Below are 11,827 nucleotides of genomic sequence, written 5' to 3'. Positions count from 1 at the left end.
TCAAACTCCAGCTGGATACATTGAGAATCTGGAAGTCCTTTTGTACTCTGTCCAGCCACTGGAATCGTTCTCCTGTGTTGGAATATTCCTCTGCCTGTGCCGAATATTACATACGTACTGTATTATAATTTGGTGTCATATGTATGTTCTTTTTAAATATAAAACATGCCATGAGACTCAATGATAGTAAAATAGTAGTATATTAGTAGAAGTAAAACGATCATAACATAATCATAACCCAGGATTTGAGAAAGTTACATAAATATATTGTGACCTTCTTTTCTTTTATTGTGTTAACTGTCAATTCATGGTGGGAATTATATTAATAAATTTAATAAAAACGAAAAATTTATAGTACTTATTCAAAGTTTTATTGAATAATTAGACCGAGATTGAAAATGTCACTCGGAGACGAACGAAACCGATAGGGTGACCCAATGACATTAATATATGGACGAAGCATCTGGAAAATAAAATGACACTCACTTTTTTGTCGGGCCTGCCGAATGGCTTAATCTGTTTTAACGCCATTACAATTCCCGATGCTTTTTGTCGGATCTGCCGAATGGCATAATTCATATTTTAATATCAATATCGCTTGCTCAAATGAACATTGACACAAGAAACACTGTTCTAACGCCATTACAATAAAGGTGATATTGCTATAAATTCCCGATGCGTGATATCGCATAATGGAAATTGCGAAATTATTGTGTCACATGACGTCTACGTATGCATGTGTGAATGTCGTTATGCACGAATTTACTTGCTAGTCACTGTACTGAGTGCGTTGTCCATTAATAATTTCATTGGGGTGACCTCATAAAGAATCGACCCCTTAAGCACTCGGGTGAGAAAACATTGCCTTATATACTAGACTACGGTTGTCTTGTGTTTACTAAAATCATTTTTAACTGTTGCATAATAATCTATGTTATTATTTATATATTTTTCGAATACTTTTATTGTTAGTATATTGTAGCGTAGTTTCGAATCACTGTTACGTTATGATACTGTTCTTGAATAAACAAATAAATAAAAATATGCAGATACAGCATGTTTTGAGTTAACAATGTCAAACCATCCTTTCATTATATATCATGGGACACATAAAATACATATAGGTTACTCATTTTACGAAAAAAGTGGAGTTCCCACTTTTTATATAAGGTTGCCAGTAGGGTGATCCATTCCACAGAGAGATCACTATGTAGCACATAAAATTCGTGGTTACACCCCCCTCGCCATGTGTTATATTCGGTTCTAAGACTTCTAAGGCTCTTTATCAATATCTTCCTTTTATATATATTGGACATCGCTTTAAAGGGGGTTTTAAGGCACAGTACTTCCATAATATGACGATCAGTGTATAGTTATAGATTTGATATAAGTTTCATAAAAAAAATCTATCTGAAATGTTTTTATATGATTAAATTCAATAGTTGGTTTGATCAATACAATAATTAAATCGTAAAAAAATATGACCTAATTACAACATTTTTTTTTTCATGATTGAAGATGAATATTGAACTATGGATAATTTATTATAAATATCTATGAAAATAGTCTATGGCTACATAATTGGTGGAATTTAAATTTAAATTCTAATCAATTTGTTTTGCAATCTTTTTTTTATAAAAATCAATCAAAACGATAACTTCCTATGTTCACTTTATCATTGACTGAAAAGAAACAATTTTTTATTTAATCTCAGTTATTACTACCCTGCTAACTAAAAAGACAGTGTTTTTTTTTTTTACATAATCTCTAGCGTTGTCTATTTAGAGATTATGTCAAAACAATACAATAATTTTCTATAATATAAGAAAAAAGGTAGTTTAAACTTGAGGTCACATTTTATAGAACCAAAAACACTGTCTTTTTAGTTACCGTGGCAGTATAATATACCTATTAGAAAAAAATCATTGAAAAAATATGACGCCAGGTGGGATCGCGCCAATATTATGATTTACCAATTATTGAGCCTTATATTATGTCCAATACAAACATGGACCCTCCAAACCATCCCGCCCCGCACCACACACTGTCTTAATCGAGCGTATCACGAGGCTCTACATTTAGACGTGAAGCATCAGCAGTTGTTAACGCCTATGAATTTCTCAGGAGCAGATACCCAAGACTGAGATCACCACGCTCTGAAGTGAAGTTTGACTGAGTTTACTGAAAGACTTAAATTATAAAAGGTGCCATGGGAGTGAAATTCGCGGAGACTTAACATAAATAAATTAATTTAATGATGTTTTATATATATATATTTTTAAGCCATATCCTATCCTAATAAGATCATAATATGGGCATTCACAGAGTGGAGGTTTGTATAAACCGATTATTTTTACGAGAAATGGATGTTAGCCATTTGCCCAATCTATTAGGTCCATATTCAGACTCAAACGCAAATTGAATAATAATATGTGTATTTTCCACACCCAGGATTCGAACCTGGGACCCACAACATTATAGGCCGACGCTTAAACTTCTCTGCCATCGTGAGCCATAAGTAATGATAATCTTATACATAAAAATCAATATTTGTTTGTTTGTTTGTTTGTTCGTATTTTATGCGCTGCCATACCGTTCATCCGATTGCGATAAAACTTTGTCAACTTATTGCTTGCACTTGCGCAAAAATTATAGGCTATATCTGAATATATATAAAAATGAATGTCTGTCTGTCCCGTATGCGTTCCTATACCATTCATCCGATCGCGATGAAACTTTGGTGAGTTGTTATGTGCACACCTGCAAAGGTTTTGAATTAGAAAAATCATTATCTTATTCTTCTTCTTCTTTATTATATCTTCTTTTATTCGTATGGTTCCTATACCATTCATCCGATTGCGACGAATCTTTCGTCAGTTGTTGTGCTCACGCCCGCAAAGGTCTCTGAATTAGTACAACCATTTTTTTCTTCTTCTTCTTCATTCTATCTTCTTTTATTTGTATGGTTCCTATACCATTCATTCGGTTGCAATGAAACTTTCGTCAGTTGTTGTGCCAATACTTGCAAAGGTTTCTGAATTAGTACAACCATCTTCTTTTTCTTCGTCTTCTTCGTTCTATCTTCTTTTATTCGTATGGTTCATATACCTTTCATTCGATTGCAATAAAATTTTGATCGCGAAGGTTTCTGAATTATAAAAACCATCTTTTTCTTCTTCTTCTTCATTTTATCTCATTTTATTTGTACGGTTCTTATACCATTCATTCGGTTGCAATGAAACTTTCGTCAGTTGTTGTGCCAATACTCGCAAAGGTTTCTGAATTAGTACAACCATATTCTTCTATTCGTATGCGCTCCTATTCCATTCATCCGATTGCAATAAAACTTTCGTCAGTAATTGTGCCAACACCCCCAAAAGTTTCTGAATCAGTACAACCATATTCTTCTATTCGTATGCGTTCCTATTCCATTCATCCGATTGCAATAAAACTTTCGTCAGTAATTGTGCCAACACCCCCGAAAGTTTCTGAATTAGTACAACCATATTCTTCTATTCGTATGCGTTCCTATTCCATTCATCTGATTGCAATAAAACTTTCGTCAGTAATTGTGCCAACACCCCCGAAAGTTTCTGAATTAGTACAACCATATTCTTCTATTCGTATGCGTTCCTATTCCATTCATCCGATTGCAATAAAACTTTCGTCAGTAATTGTGCCAACACCCGCAAAGGTTTCTGAATTAGTACAACCATCTTCTTCTTCTATTCGTATACGTTCCTACACCATTCATCCGATTGCAATGAAATTTTGATCAAGTGTTGTGGTCACGCCTGCAAAGGTTTCTGAATTGATACAACCATTTTCTTTTTCTCTTTCTTCTATTCGATATTCTTCTATTTGTATGGGTTCTTATACCATCCAACCGATTGCGATGAAATTTTAACCAGTTGTTGTGCGCACGCCCGCAAAAGTTTATGAAATAGTACAACCATCTTATTCTTTTTTCTATTCGTATGTGTTCCTATACCATTCATCCGATTGCAATGAAACTTTGGTGAGTTGTCGCGCGCACGCCCGCAAAGATTTATGAATTAGAAAATCATCTTTTTCTTCTATTCGTATGCGTTCCTATACCATTCATCCGATTGCGATGAAACTTTTGTCTGTTGTTATGCGCACACCTGCGAAGGTTTCTAAATTAGTATTATATAAAATACAAAGTTTGTTTGTTCCATCCAATTTTGAATTTTGTACTACATATTAATAGTATTATAAACGTTTGCATATTTTGGATTCGATTTTAATTTAGTGTTCTTTTGACCTTTACTCCTATTAGAATAACTTTCATATTGCCATATTGTGTTACACAGATATGTTAATATTAAAAAGATATTTACGTGTTATTATTTTTTAAATATCTAAGATAAATGTGTCCACGAAGCGACCCTGTGCAAAGCCGGGTACGTCAGCTTGTAAGATATAAAAAACAAAGTTAAAACAATACGGACAAAAAAAAATGTGAAGAGAACTTCAGATCAGATCGGACGGCCCAACAGCTGGTTGGACCAACTTAAGCATCTCTTCCTTCTTAGAGCACATTCTCAGATATTCCCAAAGGATGTGGTTTACATCTTCTAGTTCTCCGCCACATGGACATGCTGGCCGGGTAACAAGTCTAAAGCTTGACAGCAAATCTACCATGGCCTGTCAAAAACTGACTTTTGTAGTGGTTAGGAGTCAATTTGGTTATATTATGTCCAGATAAATTATGTGAAAAATAAACAAGTAGTTTCTATGATATACACATCAGAGACACATTCGGCTTATGTGGATTGAATCAAGGTACCGATAATAAGTATTTAAGTACCTTAATTGCTAACGGATGTCAGGATGTCTCCAAATTTTAATATTAACATATTTACAATTACTAATAATTTATGAAATATTTTTTTTATAAAAATTCTTTAAAGAAAACGTAGGCCGATTACACAGTTATTGTTATTTTTCTCTTGTTATTCACTTTCTTGACAATTATTCAGTGTCAAACATAAAAATTACTGATTTACACTCAGATACAGCTACCTATAACTGTGTATTCTGCGCTAGAATCATTTTCCGTTTTTCAAACAATCGTATTTCGCCCTCGCCACTTATTATGTCAGTTTTATATTTTTGTTCTTTGTCAAAAAAAAGAAGAAATGTCTTGCCTTTGTATGTTTTGACAAATTTTGACACCCTAAGTATTTATTATCTCACGATATCGTGACAGGAAAAGGAAAGCGAAGAGACAAAATGACAAATACAATGTAAAATTTTCATTCTGTTTATTTTCAGCATACATTTACAACAGATTATCCATTACATCATATTTTTCCTACAAAACATCACAGAAATGTCCAATATTCAAATATAAAAGCAAAATGTATTTAATTGTAATAATAATAAGTACATAATTTAAGCAATTAATAATTCAATGTATATATTATATTAAGTAACTATATCAAGTATATATTTGAATTTATATCTAACAATACATTTTAAACATCACAATAATTATTATTTATCTAATAAAAAGATTTAATTTATTACATCTGTTTTACCATTATAAAGCCAGGTTCATTTAATTATTTCTTAACTATAAATAATATTAATATATAATATTCATACTTATTTTTATTATAAATAGGCCATCACACCTTAAATCCTTAAATTTAACTAATTATCATTTTATACTATTTATAAATATTTTTCGATTATATATTTTTTATATATAGATTATGTTTTACTTCAAAGTAAGTTTGAAGCTTATATACAGTATTTATTATAATATAAATAAACATTGAATTTCGAAAACAAAAAGTTTTCATTTTTCAACTACTTGAATAATTTCATCTGAATATAATTTAATTTAGTACTCACTCACAAAATAGGCGATTCTTTGATATTAATATTAAAATTCGATATTATCATTTTAAACATAAATTGTGAATTGTTTTTTTTAATATATATTTAATAAGGTTATATAATATAATGTGCGAATAATGGCTGAAAACATTTGTACGCAATAGCATTGGTAATTTATAATTTTTAATTAGTACGAATTCTAAAAACACGTGGTATTAATTTACGATATATATCAAGACAGGTGTGTTTAGATTAAAATAAAAAAATGACTGATATTAGTATAAAATCGGTATCAATGTTCGTCTCCCATCTGTAATATATACAAATGTTTGCAGCCATTACAAATTCGAACAAGTATTTTCAATCAATAATATTTTGGGTACCTAGGTTATTAAATTTATAACGAAAATGAATCAAATTCATGTAATATTTGATTGATAAGTAATAATTAATTACCTAAATAAATTTCATTATTTTCATACTTATCAACGGTTTAAAATATATTTTCAAGATTTCATTGTATTATCTTACAAATAATTTGATTCAACAAAATCTAAAATATTTTCTTACGAAATATTTCTACGAATTTTTTTGAAACTTTAGAAGTGACAAATTTATAATATTATAATACTCGTATGCGCACATATTATTTCCATAAACTTTCGTAGTTAGCTAAAAATTCATCAATAACAACAATTTTTTAAAATCTAAGTAGTATCTCGTAGTGTTCGTAAAGCTATATTTTTAAATTGACATCAAATATTATATTGATTATTAAATTAATATTGTCTTGAAATATGCACGGAAATACATATAAATTTAAACCAAAATCAATTTGAATTATTATTATTTTGTCTGAGAGTTACGTCTATTTTATTTTACGATATTAACAATAAACAAATATAAAAAAGCAAATAATATTATATTCAATCAAATTAATCTCGGTTTAAATCTGGGCTCATATTTGTATGTCCGTTCATACTGTAAGAGAATATTTTTAAAATAATCTTTTAACATATACAATTATATAAACTACACAGTCAATAGAATGTTCTTATAGGTATGTTGAAAATATTTACAAACAAATGCACAGTTTGTATTATAATTTACTATTTTTGACCTCTCATAATTCGAATGAATTTTAATATTCAACATATCAATCACCATTTTTGCAATCGATATTATGAAATATACATGTTTTAAAAAATTGTGATGTATTATAATCTTTCATGTTTTTATCAAGAAATGAATTTTATACCTGTGCCGTGTGAATTATAAATGCTGTAAATGCATAGCATCCCCAGAAGTAATCGGTTAAGTACGACATAATGATAATATGTAATAATTGTAGTAATGTGTAATTTTATTTCTTCCTACGATTCTAAAATAGTGTAATTATTGTGTTAATATTTTTAGAATATCGCAGGGGGTGGAGGTAGGCTGATAAGATCCGATATGCAGATGATGATAGCTAGATTTTAAATTGTATTAAACCCTGCCTAAACCAAACCAGGAGTTGGCGATGGACAGAGGGAAGTGGCGCCAACTTGTGCTTACCCTATGCCCCAATGTTGGGACGTGACAGGGTGAAAGAAGAAGAAGAAGAAGAAACCAAACCATAATAGTTTATTTATGCTATGGGCGATCCGATAAAAATAGTGCACACTCTGCAGTCATACTTATTTGTTTACTTTGAATTAAAAATACATAGTATTTATATATAGGCAGTTAATTATTATAGGAAGTTGTTTCATATTTATTAAGCCATGCCTAAACCAAATTATAATCGATAAAAAATATTCTTCTATCTGTAAAAAATCTAAAATTATGTATGTTTTAATTGTATAATTTTAGATATTTTATAGATAAACAAATATTTTTTATCGGTTAACTATTATGGCTTGGATTAGTCAGGGATAAGTGGAATTTTAAAAACTAACAAACATTATTTTTTACAGTTTACACAACGTAGTCTTAGTTCAATGAAAATAAATACGTTTGACTGACAAATTTAGTGTGCACTTTTTATGTCGGATCAACAGCCTACCCCAACCTTCGCCACTGTCGCAGTATTACCACTTCAAAATATTACACACTATACATTTATTCTTTGTTAAGATTCAATTCATTACCTACATCTTTCGTCCAATAGCATCTTTACAAAGAAAATTCAGCGCAGCCACTGATAAAAACACAGTAAGTTATTTCGTTCCTCAATTTTTGTAAGTGTAGAATATCTTTTTTTTTAATCAGTGTATCATCATAACAAATGTGTGTAATTTTTATATATTTTCACTAGTTATTATCATGATTATTATCAAACCTAAATGTTTCATAGTATGTTTAATTGAATTCAGTCTTCAATTTACTCAAAACTAATAAAATGCTCGTACAACAATATTGAAAATTCATCATAAATAACATACAAAGTCATTTAATTTATTAGATATATTCCAGTATATTTTAAGATAGCATTCCTGATATTATGTTATCAAATAAATTATAAAAAATGGTGATCGATACATTAAACCGGTATTTATCCAATAAAAATTTCGACATTATTATGTAATTATATATTTTTTTGTAATTATCAAATAATAATATGAATGACATCTATTGATAAAGCTTTTAACAGACTGGTCTGGCATTAAACAATGTTTTTAAATCAAACGTTTTTTTTTAAATATTTCAATTCTTTAAAGTGTGTTGTGCCGACATTTATATTATCACTAAAACAGCAAAAAATATTTTCTGTTAACATAATATTAATATTATTTACATAAGCAGTTCTTCTTTATAATATGACAGTTTTAGAAAGTAAACCATTATTCATAATGTACTATATATTTTTAAATATATAATTAAAAATATTACATAGAGACAGTGAGTATTTTTATATATTTCTAGGTACTAGTAATTACATATAACATTCATAAAATTACAATAGAATACTAAAATTATGACATCTTTTGAAATCATACCTTATTTAATAAATCTTATGACATTTTAAAACGTTTACATGACGTTACGTTAATTTTTTTTTTTTAAATAATTAATTTAAAACAAAGTAGCAAATTTAAGTTTGTTTTATGACACTGTTGATTTATGATCAAATGTAATAGAAAATAATAATTTATTTATTTTTATAAAAAGAAATCACACGATTATTATAATATTTCAGTTGACTTTTTTCCAGGCCTCCAGTTTTGGTCACCTACCAGCACATCTGAAAATAAAGAGAGAAAAAAATATTATAATGTGTATCTCAATACAATGAACAGTGACGTTGTTAGGCTAAGTGCTCCCCTTTAGTAAACTTAAAATATCGTCGCTTTTAAATTATTTTCAGTACGCCTGCAAATTTGTTAGGAATCTTAATCAAATACACCAAATATTTTATACACACCATCTCCTGACCATTGTAGCATTTCCACGAAACCTACTACTAATAATAACAGTGGTGATTTTAAGTATATGAAGATATGTGGTACTGACAGGTTTAGAGATATCCTTGTGAAAAATTTACCTATGCAATAAACCGCTATGACAATAATATGTATTATAATAGGTACCTATCACAATAATAGTTATATTGTCAGATTATTTTATGCTTTGATTATTTTTAAACTCAGTGGATCTATTTTATACATAAGGCGGCTATCGAAAATAGTTTATCACATTTATGTGCGCAGCGTGGTTTTTTGCATATCCAGTGAAAAGTAACCATAATCGTCAATGTTAGACTGTGTATTGTACCCATGGCCCCCATATATTGAAGCGCCCCCCCCCTACCCATCGCTAGAGTTAAAGGCAGTGAGAAGCTTTACAAAATCGTTGTTGTCGTCTAAAAATGTTGTTTCAAGTAAAATTAAGTGTATTGGGTGTTTTTTAACGTTTTTTTTTTGTATTGTTGAATAAATCCACTTGAAACTTTTTTTCACATTAGGGCAAATTTTTTATGTGTGTTTATCTCACTTATCAGGTTGACCTGTGACGCCGGGCTTTCCAAGAGCCCGGGTTTTTAGGATAGAGCAATGTCAGCCCCCCTCGTGGGGGCCATGATTGTACGTAACAATCGTACCTATCAGTGTCTGAAAATCATTATTTATTTTCCAATTTTCAGGTATAGATTATTGATTTTAGCTTAAATTAGATTCTGTATATTTACGTTTACTCTGTCATTTATTTAGAATTGCATTCAATATAACTATATAACCTCTCTTCAGTGGATTTAACAGATCTTAGATATTAATACTCTGTACCTTTCGTAATACCCACCATCAACTACCGCAGATCTAGGTAAGTGTATTTGATAGTGTGGCGAAGTATTTGTGGAAATAGTTGACGGGTTGCCCCAAATATTTAGTGATAACACTCCTATATCTAAATATTATCATTTCTCGTGTTTATACCAACGCGATATTGAGCACCGTTCTGAAATATATCTTCAAATTCTAACAAAACGCAATTATGCCTGGGACGGAATCTGATTATTTAGATTTAGGGTACAGATAACTACTACATTTAAATTATAATATTAATTGTATTAAAAGTCTTGTAATACTATATAGTAATATGTAGGCATATTATTATGGACTTTTTATTTAGAAATTCTTGTGATAAATGATGGAAATTTATATTTTTTAAGTGATGGTTTTAATACTATTGATCAGATTGAAGAGTGATTTATGAAGGAAAATAAATTATAGATAAGAGGGAAAAAATTGCAGTTACAAGGTTTTTTTTATCTTTAGTATTTTTCTGAACAAAAAATATGAAAATTTACATTTTATAACAGTTATTTCATTAAAAAAATGATCATTGTTGCGCCAAATATGGTGGCCGTCATTCCTTATTTCCTCACCTACCTCACATCCTTATTTATTATTGTCACAAGATCAGACGACTAGCAATTACGGATCATAAGACGACCGTGATTGCGAATAACATTCAATTAGCTCAAGACAACGTGTGCGTGTTAGCTTGTTAACGCTAAACTACAGTTTATTGGTTAATTCAATTTATACCGACTGACAGGTTAGCTTGATATAGTGTGACCGTTGTCCAAGCGATACTTTTGAATACCTGGCAAGCCGTGATACCGGCTCTCATCATTCATATAACCTATCATCATCATTCATCAACCTCATATATTATCATCCATCAACACTGTACCGTCAAGTGCCGCGCACCGGGTAACCCAACAAACAATACCGCGCTATTGATAGCGCAACCAGAACACGAAGCTAACATAAATCATCATAAAGGTTAGTGTCTAGCATTCTGTTAAATCACCCCTACCCTTACATCCGGAATCCACATCAACCATCAAAATTATACAGTCCACTGCAAAAAGCGCCACCAAATACATTAAAAAGGAATTTAAACATATTTTTCTTGAGAAGGTAGGTTTTAATTAATCTCTTATTATGGAGTTTACGCCACTTATATTGACTGATGTCACCAGATGAAAATTAAATTTATATTATCAATATTTTGACCATACCGGAATTAGATTCAATATACATAAAAAGAATTTCAATTGAGATTTCACAATCCAGATATACCTGCCCTGCAATGATGTTAGACAATAGTCTCTACAAGTAGACAATAGTCTACATTCACATTTATAAGTTTATCAAAACGTAGAACCGAGAGAAATAAAATTTTGCAATCCCTGGTGAGAATGTGTTAACCAAGACTTATGTCTTTATGTTTCCTAATTGTACACAAAAGAGAAAAGAAAGGTAACACGAAAATTTTTAAATTTGGATTTCCTTCCGCATAAGATAAAAGCCATAAACATTTCTGCGTGTAATTTAATAAACCACGCATCGCTTCCCAAAACAATAAAGTAAATTGAGATGAAAAACGGATCAGGATTTATTTCAGCGATACTAATAATTTCTACTGTATTCACCATTACACTATAATACGAACAGTGCTTAAATTTTGATTG

General features: G+C 30.1%; 1 protein-coding gene across 1 annotated transcript in view; it reads right to left on the bottom strand.

Moving 5' to 3' along the window:
* Positions 1 to 8,910: 8,910 nt before the first annotated feature.
* Positions 8,911 to 11,827, bottom strand: part of sNPF-R (short neuropeptide F receptor) — a 96,058-nt gene continuing 93,141 nt past the window's right edge. Inside the window, exon 2 of the mRNA XM_085960125.1 lies at positions 8,911 to 9,094. The gene's annotated coding sequence lies outside the window, so the exon portion shown is untranslated. The remainder of the gene's footprint in view (positions 9,095 to 11,827) is intronic.

The sequence above is a fragment of the Rhyacophila brunnea genome, unplaced genomic scaffold (genome assembly GCF_057557595.1).
Source record: "Rhyacophila brunnea isolate RB1 unplaced genomic scaffold, BYU_Rbru_1.0 scaffold_9, whole genome shotgun sequence".
NCBI lineage: Eukaryota > Metazoa > Arthropoda > Insecta > Trichoptera > Rhyacophilidae > Rhyacophila > Rhyacophila brunnea.
This window is presented reverse-complemented; position numbering and strand designations above follow the sequence as displayed.